Source organism: Nyctereutes procyonoides, unplaced genomic scaffold, assembly GCF_905146905.1.
Source record: "Nyctereutes procyonoides isolate TBG_1078 unplaced genomic scaffold, NYPRO_anot_genome, whole genome shotgun sequence".
NCBI classification, from domain to species: domain Eukaryota; kingdom Metazoa; phylum Chordata; class Mammalia; order Carnivora; family Canidae; genus Nyctereutes; species Nyctereutes procyonoides.
This window is the reverse complement of record NW_026575140.1, coordinates 25,812,882-25,831,892: the sequence shown is the minus strand read 5'-3', so window position 1 is coordinate 25,831,892 and position 19,011 is coordinate 25,812,882. Positions and strand designations below refer to the sequence as shown.

The following is a 19,011-nucleotide window of genomic DNA, read 5'->3' as shown; positions in this document are numbered from 1 at the left end:
TTTATTTATTTATTTATTCATTCATTCATTCATTTTAAGGATTTATTTATTTATTTATTCATTCATTCATTCATTCATTCGAGAGAGAGAGAGAGAGAGGCATCCAGAGACACAGGCAGAGGGAGAAAGAGGCCCCTCACAGGGAGCCCGATGTGGGACTTGATCCGGGATCCCAGGGTCATGCCCGGAGCTGAAGGCAGACCTCAGCCACCAGGCCACTTAGGCATCCCTAGACATTTTTTTTTTTTAAAGATGCTGTGATCCCCAGTGAAGTGTTAGGTAGATTAGGAGAAAAGACAGTCCTTCTTCTTAAAGAAATTGTAATTTAACTGGGGGCTGGGGGTCGAGGTGGAGATAGGTAGGAGTCCAATAGTTAGAACGCAGAGTACTAAGTGCTGTTCTGGAGGGATGCACAAGACATTAAGAAAAATGAGAAGGGACCCCTGGTGGGGTAGTGGTGTAGTGAAGACTTTCAAGAGAAAATGATGCTGAATGCTGAGCAGTAGTTGCCAGGTGACAGGCTCTTGGAACTGGCTCTGAGACTGGGAAGCCCAGGAAAGAGCAAGAAGTAGTGGACCAAAGGCAGGATTTTGCTGGGGGGGTGGATGCAGGTAAGCAGGCCTCAGATCTTGGAGGGTTTCAGGAGTACTTAGGAGTTTGAACTTTGTCAGTAAGGCTCTAAGAAGCCTTTGAGGAATGTGAAGGGGTTAGAAGGATGACTGGCAAGGGTAGAAAAGTAGGTTGGAAGAAGTGGCTGCAGGCCGGAGACAGATTAGGAAGCTTGTGCTGCTCTCTAGTAGCGATAGTGGAGTTGAAGGAAGGCATTGGCAGTGGGGATGGAGGAGGGCAGACACCAAAAATACTGAGGATCTAAGTTAACCCACTTCTAATGATCAGATTTGATGTAAAGGAGGCAGGGGTGAGAAAGGAGAGAAAAAGATGATTCCTTGGTTTCTAGCTTGAGAGAAGGATGGATTGGGGGAAGATAAGGAATTCTAGACCAGGAACAAGCGTATTTTTGGACCATTGAAAGATGAGCCAACATAGAGACGACACCCCCCCCCCCCCCCCCCCCCCGCCCACCTCTGGCATTTCCACTCTGACCTCTCCATCTCTTTGACCTTTTCTTTCTTTGTAACAGGCCTCAGAACCTAGGCTAATTTTTTCCCCAGTAGGTAATTGCTACCACTCACTTGATAACCAGGATTTTTCCTCAAGCCTGGTAGGAAAGTAGGATGTAGCCTCCCAGGGTCCTTCTCTACCCTTTTTGTTCATCTTAGCCAAGAGATAGAGAATGATTATCATATCAGCTAACATTTATTGAACACTTAGTATGTGCTAAGCACTTAACTTGCTCAGCAAGACCTCATTTTACAGATAAGAAAGTTGAGGCTGGTTGAAATTAAGTAACTTGTTAAAGGACACACAACTAGGAAGTGGCAGACCTGGGTTTTAATTCAGAGTTTGATTTCAGAGTTGTTTTTTTTTTTTTTTAGGAGATTTTATTTATTCATTTGGGAGAGAGTATATGAGAGAGAGTATAAAAGAGAAGAGAGCACAGGGGTACCTGGGTGGCTCAGTTGGTTGAGCATCTGCCTTCAGTTCAGGTCGTGATCCCAGAGTCCTGGGATCAAGCCCCACGTTGGGTTTCCTGCTCAGCAGGGAGTCTGCTTCTCCCTCTGCTCTTCACCTCCCTCATGCTCACTCTCTCTCAAATAAATAAATGAAGTCTTTTTTAAAAAAGAGAGAGAGCGCACAAATGAGGGAGAGGGAGAAGCAGTCTCCCTGATGAGCAGGGAGCCCCGATGTGGGGCTTGATCCCAGGACCCTCAGATCATGACCTGAATCGAAGGCAGATGCTTAACTGAGCCACCCGGGCACCCCGTGATTCAAGAGTTCCTATTCCCTTTCCTAAACTACCTGAAAACAAATAATTTGAGCAAGTTTATGATGTTTATAGCATTTTAGCTGCTCTTTTTGAGAAGGGAAATGGAAGCCCCAGTTATCGCTAAGAATGGAGCTCGTCAAATAGCCCTCTATTCTTGGAAGGGAAGATGACAGAAAGAAGATGAGAAGCCCTTGGGTCTCCAGGCCTTTGCTTGGTGCAGAGTGCATTTGTTCACAAGGTGCTTAAAGTATAGGGCACCTGGGTGGCTCAGTGGTTGAACATCTGCCTTTGGCTCAGGTCGTGATCCTGGGGTCCTGGGATCGAGTCCTGCATCAGGCTTCCCACAGGGAGTTTGCTTCTCCCTCTGCCTATGTCTCTGCCTCTCTTTCTGTGTCTCTCATGAATGAATGAATGAATGAATAACATCTAAATAAATAAACTAATTAATTAAATAAAAATCTAAAAAAAGGTGCTTTGAGTATGTCTAGGTGAGGGTATCTTCCCATAAACAGCTTATTGAACTGTATTTACTGTTTACTTGCTTCATGTCAGACATCACAGGAGCCCTGCTTGCATGGAGCTTCATTCCAGTGGGAGGAACCATAATAAACAACAATGTACCGTTAGAATGTCATATGGTAATAAGACTACCAAGAAAAACCAAATAGGCAAAAGGGATGGAGATTAGTGGGGACATGAAGTGTGGCTTTAGGAGGTGGCTTTTTTTTTTTTTTAAGATTTTTATTTATTTGAGAGAGAGCAAATAAACAGGAGCGGGGGAGGGACATGGGAGAAAGAATCCCAAGCAGACACCACGCTAAGGACTGAGCCCAATTCAGGAACCCCAAGATCCTGACCTGAGCCGAAATCAAGAATTGGATGCTTAACTGACTGAGCCACTCAGGCGCCCCAGAGGTGACTTTTGAATAGAAATTTTAGGGATTACAGGGAGCCATCTGAGGGGAAGAGTATGCCCAGGTACAAGGAACAGCAGGAAACTGGGGCCCATCCTTGTTCTGCCTCTGGGACCTCAAGAAGGCACATTGTGGTTGGAGCTGCTGAGAAGGGCACAGTAGCAGAAGTCAGTCATTCCTTCAGCAAAAATGTGAATTCTTGGGATTCATTCATTTGTGAGATGCCTTCCCCACTCTTTTTTTTCCCTTCACATTAACATCTTCGAAATTGAGATGTTATAATGATGTAATCACTACTGGTCAGGTGGCAGGTATGACACAGTTGTCATTTCCTGTTTATGTGCAAACTAGGTTCTACCTGTTTATATTATTGCCCCTCAGTTGAGCACTATGGGTGTTAAATTTAGTTGCCATTTTAAATGCCTTTCAAAAACACACTTTGATCAGCAGTAATTAAAAGCAAATGTTACTTTATGCAGAGAGGAATGGCAACAACAGTAGGGTGGCAGTATGATATTAGTAAAGAAAATGTTTGTTGTTGGAGGAATGACTATGATTCTGTATTTTATTACAAAGCACTGACAAAGTACATTAGGGAGCTTTAGAAAGGCCACAGTCTGTAAGTTTATGAAGCTGTGTCACATTATGAAATTGAACATACAGTTAGAAAGATTGCCTTTCCTACCTAGGCAATGCAGCTAATAGGTCACCAACACTCCATGTTCTTCAGAAAGAAATCTCAAAGCAATGGGAGGCTGGTGTAACTGCTTACAACTCTTTCCTGGTTTGTTGTTAAGCCATTTTGTTATGGTCTAATGGGCAATATTTTTTCCTTGGCGGTGCAAAAAATAATAGTGCAGCTTATTATCAATGATGCCCTAAATTTGGTGAAATATATGCCCGGTGTTGTAGATCATGAGAATAAACCAATGAAAAGTACAGGCAGAAACCCTGCTTTCGTAGGTCTTTTATTCTGATTTATGTTTTTTTTTACTTTATTTACATTAAAAAAAAAAAACTAATCCCTATGCCCAACGTAGGGCTCCATCTCACGACCCCAAGATCAAGAGTCACATGCTCCACCGACTGAGTCAGGCAGGTGCCCCATTCTGAATTATTGTTTTAAAAGAATTATATGGGGCAGCCCAGGTGGCTCAGTGGTTTAGCGCTGCCTTCAGCCTGGGGCCTGATTCTGGAGTCCCTGCATCGAGTCCCACGTCGGGCTCCCTGCATGGAGCCTGCTTCTCCCTCTGCCTGTGTCTCTGCCTCTCTCTGTGTCTCTCATGAATAAATAAATAAAATCTTTAAAAAAATAAAATAAAATAATTATTTGCTGTGAAGTTCATAGACAAGAGGAAAGAGTGAAAGCAGAAAGGAGCCATCAGAGGAGTCCTAGGACAGGGTTAGTATAAGCAGCAAATGGTCAGATAGTGACTGGTCAGCTATCTCGTGGGTTGAGCCCCTAGTACCGGGTGATGGGGTGGACATGGCATGTGAAAGTGTGAAATTGAGAATGGCTGTGTGTGTCGGGATATCACTGGACATTATAAGAGATCTGCATTCGCAGCTGCTTATGCCAGATCAGGATTTATTTCTCTTAAAATAGGAGGCTGGGGCTGCTGAGGCAGCTGTGTGTTCATGAGGGGCCCAGGTGCCTTCTGTCTCATTGTACCAACTCCCCTAACATATGGCTTCCATCTTTTGGCCCATGCATGTCTGCATTCTAGCAGAAGGAAAGAGAGGAGAGGGGAAGGAGAAGTCCTACTCCTTCTCTTCAGTGGCGCAACTTGGAGGCTGCGTTCTTCAGCTCACCTCCTACTGGCTAATGAGGAGTATAGGCAGAACCTAAGGCACATGGCCACAGCTCCTTGCTGAGAAGCTGAGAAGTACAGGTTCTACTGGGTAGCCGTACGTTCACCTAAAAGTTCTCTTATGTTAGCAGGGGAGGACAGTCTAGGCCTTCCTTTCCAGACCCTTCTTCCCAAATCTAGAACACACTCTGCACCTCTTCAAAGGACACAGCCTATAGTCAACTTCAGAGCCCAGAATCTCTGGCTGATTAATAGATTAATAAACAGTCCAGGAACCTTTAGATTGAAATATGCAGTGTTTACCGGTGTCTCTCCCCCCACCCCCACTCCCCACTCCCTACCCCACCCCCGCCAATGTACTGTGATTGAGTAGGTTACCATAATGGAAATAGAACTCCAGTTGGGGAAAAGGAAGGATGGAAAAGTAAAGACTCCTCACTGATCCATAGCCATTATTAGCTCCTCTCAGGCCATGTCATGGGGACTTCCTGCCTTGACAGTGATAAGAGTTCCTCACTGCCCATTTCGCAGCCCTTGGTCTGTTCTTTTGGAGGAACTCCCTTGTCCCTTGCCCTCCGTGGTGGTTTTTCAGGATCTGTTTTTCTCTGGGGATAGGTCATTGGAGAATATCCTCTTCCTGAGGATGAGCGGTTTCTCCAGCTTCTTTCCTGCTGGATACTGAAGGAGTTGGCTTTTCAACTCTTTTTAGCCCCTGACGCTGAATAGATTTAGGCTGTAGGCTGTGGGCTGTGGACGTGCCTTAGGCAGATGTATATTCCTTTTTACCTCTGCATGCAAATCGCCAGGTTGTAGCTTGAATCTGTCTCCTTCTGGTGGGACTTCTTGCTTAGAAAGTGGCAAGAAGCCAGTAAGCACCCAACTTCTGAATTGTTTGACCAGTTCCCCTAGAATTGTAGGCCATGTTGACATGCAGGCAATTTTCGAAGATATATCATGGGTTTTACCAAATATTTTGTTGTGGCCTAACAAGGATTATCAACCTTCCGTCCTGCAATATCTGTGCCCATGCTGATCCCCAAGCCATTGCCACATAATTATAGTCTATTTAAGTTGATTACTTCCAGATTCCAAATTCTGTGCATTAGTTAAGATGTTGGTTCAGCTGCTAAGGATCCAAAATAATAATGGTTTAAACAAGGTAGAAGCTTATTTATCTTTCAAGTAAAAATCTGAGTAGGTGGTTGAGAGCTGGTTTAGTAATTTCACGATTACTGGGGAGCCAGACTCATTTTGTTTTGTGCTCTTACCATCCTCAGCATGAGGCATCTAGCTGTAGTCCAATATGGCTGCTCCAGCACCTACTCACGCATGTGCATTTCAGTACTTAGGGACTAAAGGGGAGGGGAGGGCATGTTCCTATCCCTTAAGGACATGATCAGAAAGTGTCACACATCATTGCTTACACCTTCTTGGCCAGAACTTAGCACATGGCTACAACCAAATGGTGGCTGAATATAAAATGAGGCAACTAGCAGTCTCTACCAGTCATATCAAGAGTTTTAGCCTACACAGCTTGAAGAATGGAGTTGTCATATACTGAAATGAGGTAATTTGAAAGAAGATTTGAGGGGGGAAACTAAGTTATGTTTTGATCATATTATGATTCTATTTCTTAGCAGTTATCCACATGGAGATGTTAAGTAGGTTGACATAGGTTGGGTTTGCAGCTCAAGAGGGTGGATGGAAAAAGGAAAAAAAAAAAGGTGGATGGGGTTGGGGATACCAATCAGGATATGTCAGTATATTTAAAGTTATGAGAATGGGGAAGTCTGGGTGGTGCAGGTGGTTAAGCTTCCCACTCTTATTTTCAGCTCAGGTCGTGATCTCAGGGTCATGAGATTGAGCTTCACATCAGGCTCTGTGCTCAGCATGGAGTCGGCTTGAGATTCTCACTCTCCCTCTGCCCTCCTGCTTGTGCTCTTTCTCTAAAAGAAATAAATACATCTTTGAGAAAATAAAATAAAATGAGAATGATAGATTACATGGGAAGTAAGTGTAAATAGAGAACAAAGGAGATGAGAGGCCCAAGCTTGGAGCCACTCCAGGAATTAGAGGTGGGGAGATAAAAAGGACCCAGAAAAGGATTGGTAAGGGACAGCCACTGAGGTAGGAGGAAGGTCAAGAGATCATGGAGACCTGGCATCTGAGAGAAGAAAATGTTTCATACTGGAGGGGAGTGTCCAACTCTGTTTAATGTCAATAAAATAAGTTAGAGGAGGGCTGGGTTGTCATATACTTGACAATAGGGTTGGGTAGCATGGAGGTCATTGGTGACTTTGACAATATCAGTTTCATTGCTGATCAGAATAGGTTCAAGAGAGAATGGGAAGAGGGAATAGATAGTTCAGGAATGAGGCATAGGCTCTGGGGATAGGCTGAGGAGCCCTTCGTAAATGGTAGAAGCATGTTAAGAAGTGGGGAGGAAATACTTGGTGAGTGTATCTTTTAACATTTTATCTCTTACCATACTCTATTATAATCACCAATGCTTTTATTCATTCAGTAAATATTTTTTCAGGGTTTACTCGGTTCCTCTCTTCCCCTGAAGTAGAAAGTAAAGGCATAGAGGTAGATTTTGTACATGTTCCTAGCAAGGTATTTTTGGGCCTGAAGAGTTGTACATACAAATTTTGAACCATAGTCAAAGGAACACTAGATAATATAGCTAATTTTTAAAAACTTTAATAAAAAAACTAGAGTGGTAAATATGTAGATGGCAAATACTGTTCTGTTTCAACAGGTATAGGTGGGATATATACCCTGCTAGGTACTGAGAATATAGAAATACTATCTCAAATATGAAGAAGACCTGGTCTTTCCCTTCAGTGAGATACTCCAGTGGGGAGACAGAATAGGCAGCTAGAGTTCAGGTGCTACCCTAGATATTTAAGAAAAGGGAGTGCTGTTGAGGAAGCACTTAACGCTGTTTCCTCTGGGAGGGTCAAGTTTGTCCTTAAAGACATCAGGGGTATTGACATTGAGAAAAATCTGTGGTGAGGATAAATGTTTCAGTTGTTACTCTGGGCAAACTCTAGTAACATTCATTCTTTTGAAATTGAGTGCTCGCTTCGGCAGCACATATACTAAAATTGAAATTGATTGTAGAAATTATTAGAACCACTGAGGAAAAATCGGAGATGGTGAAAAAATCTGATAGGGGTAGGTATTTGCTGATCTGAAAGGTTTTATGATATATCAGGCAGGGCCAGATAGGTCACTGCAGACTCTCTAAACCACTAAGAGTCAGCAGAAGCTGAAGGAGGAGGAGCTGGAAACCAGAAAAGGTGTTTCATTAAAATCAATTCTATCCTGATTCCAATCACACCGCATTGGAATTGTCTGTGTGCTTGGTGTACCAACTTGTGCAACACAAGCTCCTGTCTTTGTTCACTGTTTCTTATCCAGCTCTTAGCACAAGGACTTGGCATACAGTGGCCTACAATAAATATTTGTTGTGGGGCACCTGGGCGGCTCAGTCAGTTAAGCTTAAGCATCTGATTTTGGTTCAAGTCATGTTCTCAGCATCCTGGGATCAAGCCTTGCATCAGGCTCCCCATTCAGCGAGGATTCTGCTTCCCACTCTCTGTCTCCCTCTGCCTCTCCCCCTGCCTGTGCTCTCTCTCTCTATCTCTCTCAAATAAGTAAATACAATCTTAAAAAAATATAGCTGTTGGGACACCTGGGTGGCTCAGCGATTGAGCATCTGCCTTCAGCTCAGAGTCCCAGGATTGAGTGCCACTTTGGGCTCCTTTGTGTGGAGCCTGCTTTTCCCTCTGCCTGTGTCTCTGCCTCCCTCTCTCTGTCATGAATAAATAAATAAAATATTAAAAAAAATATGTATCTGTTGAACGGATGAATTGAATACAAGATATCTTTTTGTGACTACCAGTTCTTGTGTCATATTGTTTCTTTTTTTTAAAGATTTATTTATTTATTTTGAAAGAGCGAGAACAGGAGTGGGAGGGGGAGAGGAGGAGAGAATCCCATTCAGGCTCCAGCCTGCATGAAGCCTGGCTCAGGGCTCAATCTCATGACCCTGAGATCATGACCTAAGCCAAAACCAAAAGTTGAGTGCTTAACCCATTGAGTCACTCAGGCACCCCAATGTTGTAAATTGTTTTTTGTTGTTAGTACATTAAATTGCATTAGTTAGGTAAAGGTAGGTACTCAAATGAAACTTAATTGTCAGAATTGGAATTCAGAGTTAGATAAACATGGGTTTTTTTTTTAATTTTTATTTATTTATGATAGTCACAGAGAGAGGGAGAGAGGCAGAGACACAGGCAGAGGGAGAAGCAGGCTCCATGCACCGGGAGCCCGACGTGGGATTCGATCCCGGGTCTCCAGGATCGCGCCCTGGGCCAAAGGCAGGTGCCAAACCGCTGCGCCACCCAGGAATCCCTAAACATGGGTTTTAAGTGAGGCAATCAATTGGGGACCCTGAGCAAAGTACTCTCTGAGCCTCAGTTTCATCAACCTGTAAAATTGGGGTGGGTGTATGAATACCTATCTCATGGCTTTGTTCTTCAGATTAATTGCGGTAATATGTAAATTGTCTAGTGCAATGCCCTAGCAGAGTAGATTCCTGGGATATTCTAGTTTTCTTTTCTGGAGTAAGATTGAATCATACATACTTAGAATTTTAGTTGCTGCCCATATAGTATCTAAAAAAGCTCTGCATGCACAGCACACCTTGGAGATATGCAGGTTTTATTATTATTTTTTTAAATTTTTATTTTATTTTTTTATTTATCCATGATAGAGAGAGAGAGAGGGAGAGAGAGAGGCAGAGACACAGGCAGAGGGAGAAGCAGGCTCCATGCACCAGGAGCCTGACGTGGGATTCGATCCTGGGTCTCCAGGATCCCGCCCTGGGCCAAAGGCAGGCGCCAAACCGCTGCGCCACCCAGGGATCCCGATACGCAGGTTTTATTCCAGACTACTTGCAATAAAGCGAATATCAGAAAAAATCGAGTCAATGAATTTTTTGATTTCCCAGTGCATATAAAAGTTATGTTTCCACTATACTGTATGTAGTCTTTAAGTGTGCAATAGCATTAAAAGTATGTATATTTTTTAAAGTATGTATACTTGTATGCATATAAATATAGCATAAAGTGTATATACCTTAATTTAAAAATACTTGATGGCTTAAAAGTGCTAACCATCATTTGAGCTTTTAACGAATTATAATCACTAATTGCAGGTCACCATAACAAATATAATAGTAATGAAAAGATTTGAAATATTGCAGGAAGTATCAAAATGTGACACAAACAAGCAGTGAGCAAATGTTGGAAAAAGAGCACCAGTAGACTTGCTTGTTGCAGGGTTGCCAAAAACGCTCAACTTGAGAAACGTGGTATCTGCAAAGTGCAGTAAAGCGGGGTGCAATAAAATAGTCATGCCTGTGGTAGTGCCAAGAATGTAAAAGGCTGTAACGTACTGGTTACAGTATCAAACAGGCTCTGGCTTGTGTGAAAGGTTGGGTTGGAATTCTCTTCCTCTGCCCCTTAAACTTCCTGAAGTCTCTTCTCACCCAGTATTAAGTCGTACTGTTACCACTTGTCAGGCCTCCTCCTCCCCTTTTTCTAAAAGCTAGAGTGATCTGGTGGCATGAAGGTGGAGCCAGGAGGTGTGCCATACAGACAGGACCTGAGGAGTCCCAGAAGAAACATCACATATCAGACCTAAAAAATAATACCTGAAGTGACTCAGTCTATCCAAACCAGATGACTGATTTTGTCTTTTGAAGGGCCTGCTGGTCCTTCAGTGCTGTTGGTGGTAGTGGGGAAAACTCTGAATTGGATGTCATTCTGTTAACTGCTCACCAGCTGCTCTATCTTCAGCATCTTGTTCAGTTCTTTGAAGGCAATTGTCAGGCTGGGAAGAGAGGTATCTTTTGGGTCCTAGTATTAAGAAGTGTCGGACCTTGACTTAATTAGCATTCTAATTAAATGTTGTGAAATGTATTCAGTGCACATTGTTTCTTTGTTCCCTGTCAGTGTTTGGTATAGGTTCTAGATGTGTACTAGGGTCATAGTCATTTAATTAGTTAAATTTTCTGACTAGATGAAGTAGCACTTTGCTTTATGGACCTTTCTGGGAGCTGAGCTCCTAGGACTTACAAGCAGATCATAGTGAGCACCTATCACCTGCCAGGCATTCTTCTAGGATCGTATCAGGGCTTTTGTCAGATCTGTGACTATACTTGTCACCAGGGGTGGCGTTATGGGCATGTGACTTGCAGTCAGATGGTTTAATAAACACTTGGTTCAGTGCTCTGCTGTTGCAGTCTTGTAATTCTTAATAAATTTTGAGCAAGAGGCCCTGCATTTTTCATTTGGCACCAGGCCTAGCCAGTTCTGTCGCTGGTCCTGCTTAGTCACTGACTTTCTCTGTGCAGGTGGATAGATGTCTAGGAAGAGTTTGACCAGCTCCCGAGATGACAGGAAACCTTATGAAAACTTACCAAAGAGAAATATGCATGTTTTTATGTAGAAAGTGTTAGGATGTGTCTGACTTATAATGCCATGTCATTAATAGAGTTTCTTGAAATTTTTAACAATTTTCTACTTTAGGTGATACGGAATCTTTGGGTAACTTATTTAACTTCATCCAATGAACTCGTGTTTTTTTTTTTTTTTTAAAGATTTTATTTATTTATTCATGAGAGAGAGAGAGAGAGAGAGAGAGAGAGAGAGAGAGGCAGAGACAGAGACACAGGCAGAGGGAGAAGCAGGCTCCACTCAGGGAGCCCGACGTGGGATACGATCCTGAGTCTCCAGGATCAGGCCCTGGGCTGAAGGTGGCGCTAAACCGCTGAGCCACCCGGGCTGCCCCTGAACTCGTGTTTTTTAAAATTAGGATTTTTGACATAGAGGCACTTCTTTTTTTTTTCTTTTTTTAAAGATTTTATTTATTTATTCATGAGAGACACACAGAGAGAGAGAGAGAGAGAGGCAGAGACATAGGCAGAGGGAGAAGCAGGCTCCATGCAAGGAGCCCGATGTGGGACTCGATCCTGGGACTGTGGGACCACGACCTGAGCCAAAGGCAAATGCTCAACCACTGAGCCACCCAAGAGCCCCATAGAGGCACTTCTGTATTATCTTTTTCATGTTGTATATATTAGCTCTCCAATCTCAATAGAACTTCTTTTATATTTTACCCAGTACATTATGTACCTTGGCCATGCTTTTACAGAATAAATACTTCTTTCTGTGAAGTGTGAGTCGTTATATTTCAAGTTATAACTCATGGGGGGCACATGGCTGGCTCAGTTGGAAGAATGTGTGAGACTCTTGGTCTCCAGGTTGTGAGTTCAAGCCCCAAGTTGGCTGTGGAGCCTACTTAAAAAGAAAAAAAGCCACAACTCATGTTGGTTTTAACATTTAAAAAATTTTAAATTAAAAGTGTTCTCCAAAGGCTAGTTTTGAAAATATTTCTCTGTAAGTATTTATGTGTATTGGCCAATCAGGTATTTTGACTGACCAAAAATAACTATGTACAGGTGACCAGTTTTCAAAAGCAATAAAGTACATTTAATACTAGAGTTGGAGAAATTCTGTATATGTGGATGTCCTAGTGGGGAAAACTTATTTCTGAGAAAGAAATGAAAATTGATGGAAAGTTTAAAAATACCTAGCAACTTTTATAATCTACTCAGTAGAACTTTTTTTTATATATGTATATTTACTTGAGAGAGAGAGAGAGAAAGAGTGGTGGGGAGAGGCAGAGGGAGAAGCAGACTCTCCACTGAGCAGAGAGCTTGATGAGGGGCTCTCTCCCAGGACCCGGAGATCATGACCTGAGCCAAAGGGAGTCACTTAATGGACTGAGCTACCCAGGTGCCCCCTCAGTAGAACCTTCTATGTATGATTTGATTTACTCATAAAATTGTCATGATTAGGATATTGAAAGATATGAACCACCAGAAAAAACAGGCTAATTTTTTTTTTGAAAAAAACCTACCACTTTGTTTCCGTATCGTATACAGATCTACCAGAGGAATTTACACTTTGGTTTTGGCAGTAATTATTTTGAAGGGCAGTTAAAAAAAAATTATAGCCCTGTTGAGCTTTGAATACCAGTTACGTAAAGTGATGTTTAAATTGTTGTGTATGGAATTTTGTTTTAGGATGCTAATGTATGACAGCATGTATACATTTGTGCTTGATGAATATTAATGAATGAATGAGTTATAGTTATATGGTTATATTAGTTAATTTTTTAGTTATAATAGGTGCAGACTAGATATCATTTCTGTGGAGTTTCATAGAATGAAGTGCCACATTTTTTTCCCCTCAGGGATAATTTGGGGAGATGAGGTGGTCATATACAAGGGCTCTGGTTTGTTCATTCATTTTTCCTTTGTACAGACATTCTCACACTCAGAAACGTTTGGTGATTTATGGTCTAGGGAAATGTGAATAAAGCAGTCTTTTGCTTTGAGATGTTATGATTAGAATGGGAGTGAGTGGGAGAACTTTAGTGAATGCCAAGTGGAAGAAATGCTTCTGGAAGTGTCCCATTGGACACCTCTTCATTTTTTTTTGTGTGTGTTATGTTATGTTATGTTTATTTTTTTTTAATGTTTTTTGTTTTTATGTCTATAGTAGCACATTCACCCATCTTGGAATGAAATGGTTATGTGAAAATGTGGCCATTTATGATTTTATTTATTTATTTAAAAAATTTTTTTAAAAGATTTATTTATTTATTTATTCATGAGAAACACAGAGAGAGAGAGAGAGAGAGAGAGACAGAGACACAGGCAGAGGGAGAGGCAGGCTCCATGCAAGGAGCCTGATGTGGGACTCGATCCTGGGTCTCCAGGATCACACCCCAGGCTGCAGGCAGCACTAAACCACTTCGCCACCGGGACTGCCCTTTAAAAATTTTTTTAAAAAAATTTTCAGTAGGCTCCGTACACCACATGGAGCTTGAACTTACCACCCTGAGATCAAGGGTTGTATGCTCCACTGATTGAGCCACCCAGGCGCTCCAGCATTTCTGATTTTAAGAAGGGCCTGTTGGCCTTGACAGGGGGCTGCTGCATAACCTGAAGGAGGAAGTTAACATTAACAATTCACATTAGGAAGGAAACCTTTATTTACACCAAGAACTTGATGGACATATAGTGGCCAGATTAGTATTTTCTCTCCCCGAAAAAAGCATGCTATACACTGTTGTCTAGATCTGCGGAGATACTGGATTTGAGTATTCAGGCTGAGTGTGAACGTAGAGCTTTTATAGAGATTAGAGGAAATGTGTGAATCCTGCTGCAGAAGAATGTACACATGGGTTTCAGCAATAATTATTTTGTGAGTCAATTTAAGAAACTTTCCAGGGATGCCTGGGTGGCTGAGCGCTTGAGCGTCTGCCTTCGACTCAGGGCATGATCCTGAGATCTGGGATCAAAATACCATATCAGGCTCCATGCAGAGAGCCTGTTTCTCCCTCTGCTTGTGTCTCTGCCTCTATGTCTCTAATGAATAAATAAATAAATTTTTTAAAAAAAAAGAAGAAACTTTCCATATACCTGGGTTTAGAAAAGTTCTTTAAAAATGTTTAGTGCGGGGATCCCTGGGTGGCTCAGCGGTTTAGCACCTGCCTTTGGTCCGGGGCGCGATCCTGGAGTCCCGGGATCGGGTCCCATGTCGGGCTCCCGGCATGGAGCCTGCTTCTCCCTCCTCCGTGTCTCTGCCTCTCTCTCTCTCTCTCTCTCTCTCTCATAAATAAATAAATAAATAAATAAATAAATAAATAAATAAATAAATAAATAAATAAATCTTTAAAAAATGAAAATAAAAATGTTTAATGCTGTCGATTTTGCTTTGTCCTTTTTAAGTGACCAGAATCCATTTTGTGGAAGAGTGTCAGAAGTAGCTGCTACTTGGTCTTGTGATCTTGTCTGTTTAACCAAGTGGTATCAAAGGTGAGAATGGGGCCCACATCATCTCTCTCTATCACTTAGGATATTTTTGGTGAGGACATAATAATTTTTTTGAAAACCAGATGTAATTAAAATGGTTCTACTCTCTGTTTGTCTACTGTATAGTGTTGGTGGACTTAGGCCTAGTAATCTCTCTGCTGCCAGTTTCATGGTCACTTAACTGATCCGATGCTAATTTTTATTTTTATTTATTTATTTGTTTGTTTGTTTTAATTTATTTAGTAATGATAGAGAGGCAGAGACACAGGAGGAGGGAGGAGCAGGCTCTATGCTGGGAGCCCGACGTGGGACTCGATCCTGGGTCTCCAGGATCATGCCCGGGTTGAAGGCAGTGCTAAACCGCTGAGCTACCCAGGCTGCCCCTGATGCTAATTTTTAGTAGCTGTTCTACATCCTCATCTTGTTTGGGTGGGATAGAGCCCTGGGCCCAAGGAGAATAGTATCTGGGCCTAAAAGGAAGACGGAAAAGAACAAAAGGACAGAGAAAACTTGTAGGCCGAAATTATGAAAAAAAGTAATGACTGTTTATTGTGTATCAGGTAGACACTTGTCATTCATTCAACCAATATTTACTGGGGGTGCTCTCCATGAGGCCTTGTTATAGTTACTGGGGAGATGGCAGTGAGTACAATAAACTCCCTTTTGGAGCTTACATTGTGCTTCGGGGAGACAGACTATAGCTAGATAAAAATTCAGGTAGTACATTACATTACCTTTATCTCTGATGACTCTTGCTAGACAAGAGATATTTATGTCATCGCCTTCTTCTAATTGGGGAAACCAAGGCTCGGAGAGGTAACACAACTGGGATTGTGAGCAGAGCTGGGCACATGAGAACACACCATGTAGAAGACTTTGTGAAGATGGGGCCACAGAGCAACAATGCACTCATCCACTGCTTGGTCCCCCTTGTTTCACTTTGAAGTCTAATGCTTTTTTAAAAAGATTGCTGTAATGGCAGATGTTGATGAAGAGTCTAGAATAAGTCTTTATTCTTAGAAGCTATTGATTATTCTAATTTGAACTAATAGTATTAATATTTTCAGCATTACGGATGACTCCAGAGAATACCTTTGGTGATTAGGAGGTTATGCCTTTGGTCCTTAGCCCTTGCCAACTGGCAGAGTGTGGTTAGGCCTACTTAATGTTTTCCATATTACTGATCAGGCAGCAAGTATTGATGTTAATAATTGTTGCAGTTTATAAAACTTCTTGTAATGAAAATAATCACTGGGTTACAATGGAGATTTGTAAAGGCCACAACCTTTTTTTCTTTCTAAGAAAATACAGTTTACTGTCGGTTTCTGATAACAATAGAACCATTTCTTTGGTTCTATTTGGCACCAAGGCAGTAGGAGTTCAAAAGAGGATAAGTTTGAAAGTTGTGTAGTTTGCTAGTAATTGCTAGAAGTTGGCCTTTGTAAGAATTTTGTACTTGATTTTTGAGAGACTTGTTCACCTAGAATAGGACTTGTGAAGGAAGTAAGGTAACTTGCCTTGTCTGCTTTCCTTTTTTAGGGAAGGGAAGCATGGCTGGCAACGGAGGGTATGTGGATAGAGAGAGATGCTGGAGTATGGGGAGGACTGTCAGATGGGTGTAGGGTGACCATGAAATGGTCACATCCAAACGGGACTCTTCTTACAGGTAGAATTAGGAGCCCCGGAGTCCTTCTGCTCTTTGTGACACTAAGCACTTGAGTAAAAGCACTAGCTGCTTTATAAAGGTTTTGACTTGAGGGTCAGTCCTGGAAATGGTCATAATATCCAATATCCTTTGGAGGAGAAATCAGGCTCTTCATAACTTGGAGTCAATGTTTGAGCTGAGTGAATAATCTAGGAAGGAAGGCAGATGATTGGAAAACCAAGGTTGCAGAGGTGGCAGTGCTCCTGTATTCTTTTTCTGTTGGGCCCTGGTGTGTGCCATCACAATTCTCAGCTGATTGGGGCTAAGTCCCTTGTTTCGCAGTGTGGGCAAGGGGATCAGTGTCCTGCGTGTCAACACTTATGGTGCACAGTTACAGGATAACGACCAGTAGTCTGTTCCTCTCTTTTGATGTCTCCCTTTCATGCTGTTAGAGGAAGGATTAGTGTACTAGACATTGTAACAGTCAAATAGACTTTAGGTTCATTGTATTAAGAGGCAAAAATAAAAAGGAAGATAAGAAACAGAAGGTAAGAACAAAATCTTTGTTCAAAATTTTATCTGCTAAGGGTATTATTTTTTTTCTAGGTTAGGATTTATTTTTTTTCCAAGCTAAATCTTCTAATATGATTTTTTTTCTCTTAGAATCACAGATTTTTAGAACTTGAAAAGATTTTAGAAATCTTTGTAGCCTACCTCTTTCATTCAAATTGATTTTTTTTCTGATTATAAATTCAGATTTATATAGATTCACTGAATTCTGAATGATTCTTTATAAGAAGACTTCCAAATCAAGAATTAAAAGCAAGAATTACCTGTAATCCTGCTCTCCAGAGGTAATCATTGTTAATTTTTTGGCCTATTATTTTTCGGCTTTCCATTATTTTCTCTGTATGTTGTTAAAAAATAATGCAGCAGAGTAAATTTAAAGATCAGGTTGGGGGATCCCTAGGTGGCGCAGTGGTTTGGTGCCTGCCTTTGGCCCAGGGCGCGATCCTGGAGACCCGGGATCGAATCCCACGTCGGGCTCCCGGTGCATGGAGCCTGCTTCTCCCTCTGCCTGTGTCTCTGCCTCTCTCTCTCTCACTGTGTGCCTATCATAAATAAATAAAAATTAAAAAAAAAATAAAGATCAGGTTGGCTTTATTCAGTGAATCATGAATGGGCAGCATCCCATCTAGCAAATGGAAAGGAGTTCCCAAGAACTGAACAAAATGGCACTTTTATGGGCAGAAGATTAGGAACAAGGAAAGAGTAGAGTACCTTATCTTTCTGTGGGGGCCAGAAAGGGTCTGTCAGACAGATTACCTCACTAGTGTTGTCAGGAAATTCCAGATTTACTGGTTTAAGATTGCATTCCTGGGAGAGGTTGAAACTGCTGTTAGGTGAAGTCTCAAGTCTTGGTTTGCTGATGTGGGGGCTTAGCACAAGTGGCTCCATTATGGGTCTGTTGTCTCTTTTTGTTTTTTTTTTTTTGTTTTTTTTTTTTTTAATTTTTTTTTTTTAATTTTTATTTATTTACGATAGTCACAGAGAGAGAAAGAGAGAGAGGCAGAGACACAGGCAGAGGGAGAAGCAGGCTCCATGCACCGGGAGCCCGATGTGGGATTCGATCCCGGGTCTCCAGGATCGTGCCCTGGGCCAAAGGCAGGCGCCAAACCGCTGCGCCACCCAGGGATCCCTGTTGTCTCTTTTTGTAACTATGTATATTTGATGTACTCTGCTGTCCCTTACTCTTGTATCTGCTCTTCCTGAAGCCCTCCCTCCCTGAGCATTACAAGCTCTCCCTCTCTTAAGACTCAGCTGGCTTGTCACCTTCCCCTAGGACCTTTCCCTCAATGCTCCCCATTCCTGCAGGCCCCCACTCTGGTTTGGCTTCCCTTTTGCCCTTACCATATTGCATTAGAGCAATCTGCTTTTGTGTCTGTTTCCCCTGCTAGATTGACAGTCCAGAATAAGTCACATTCATTTTTAATTTCTCAAGCCCATTTATTTCTGCCTGAAACATTGGGGCTTGGTTAAAGTTTGTCGAATCAATGAATAAATTATTAGAATCATATCCTATGCAGTTTTATATATTGCATTTTAGCATCACATTATAAGCATTTCCTTGTATCCTTACAAATTAAAAATGCCATTTTTTTAAAGATTTTATTTATTCATGAAAGACACACACACACACACACACACACACACACACACAGAGGCAGAGACACAGGCAGAGGGAGAAGCAGGCTCCACGCAGGGAGCCCGACGTGGGACTCGATCCGGGTCTCCAGGATCACGCCCTGGGCCGAAGGCAGACGCTCAAACGCTGAGCCACCCAGGGATCCCCAAAACACCATTTTTAATGGCTAAATTTTTCATTCATTAGGTATATTGATTAAGTTTTTCCCCAAATGTGGGAAATTCAGGTGATTTTCAGTGTTTTTTAAAATTTTATTTAGTTTTGTAAAAAAGATTTTATTTATTTATGTGAGTGAGAGAGAGCACAGTGGTGGGCCGGGGCAGCAGGAGAGGGAGAAGCAGGAGTTCGATCCCAGGACCCTGGGATTATTACCTAAGCTGAAAGCAGATGCTTAAATGACTGAGCCACCAGGTGCCCCAGTTTTTTCCTTTTTAATATATATATTTTTAAATGTCATTTTTTAGTTTTGAACTTTTTAAAAATATTTTTATTTTTTATTTTTATTTTTTTAAGTAAACTCTGTTCCCATCATGGAGCTCAAACTCACCCTCTGGGACCAAGAGTCGTATGCTCTACCAACTGTGCCAGC

The 19,011-nt window shown here is 41.9% G+C and overlaps 1 protein-coding gene across 3 annotated transcripts in view; it reads left to right on the top strand.

The window, feature by feature from the left end:
• The window catches only part of UBE4B (ubiquitination factor E4B), a 124,667-nt gene that overhangs the window by 3,931 nt on the left and 101,725 nt on the right, over positions 1–19,011 (top strand). The window contains exons 2-3 of one of the 3 annotated variants that reach the window (XM_055305179.1): positions 14,488–14,574; positions 16,973–17,070. The exons of the other annotated variants lie outside the window; for them this stretch is intronic. The gene's annotated coding sequence lies outside the window, so the exon portion shown is untranslated. The remainder of the gene's footprint in view (positions 1–14,487; positions 14,575–16,972; positions 17,071–19,011) is intronic. 3 annotated transcript variants of the gene reach the window in all.